The following is a 332-nucleotide window of genomic DNA, read 5'->3' as shown; positions in this document are numbered from 1 at the left end:
AAGAATTCACAATCTGTGAGCAGAAACATTCATACCTTTTTGTAATTATAATATGCCATATAATTCACAGAGAAGAAAGGTTATTAATGTTGGAATTGATTAATATTGAAAGAAATGTTAGTTAATGGCTAAAAGTCCGGGCCTCTGTCAATCAGCGCATAGGGAACTAGACACTCACCCAAATTAATGCTTTGTTTACGAATGCATATGTAACACGTCTGCATTGTTGATCAGACCCCGCCTACTGCAGTGCATGTTTTGCGTGTGGCGTTCATGTGTATATGTCAACGAACAGTTTGCAAAGTATGTTGGGCTGATTTTTTTTCTTTAGT

Source organism: Penaeus monodon, chromosome 21 (genome assembly GCF_015228065.2).
Source record: "Penaeus monodon isolate SGIC_2016 chromosome 21, NSTDA_Pmon_1, whole genome shotgun sequence".
NCBI lineage: Eukaryota > Metazoa > Arthropoda > Malacostraca > Decapoda > Penaeidae > Penaeus > Penaeus monodon.
The sequence above is the reverse complement of the archived record's forward strand: the minus strand, read 5'-3'. Positions refer to the sequence as shown.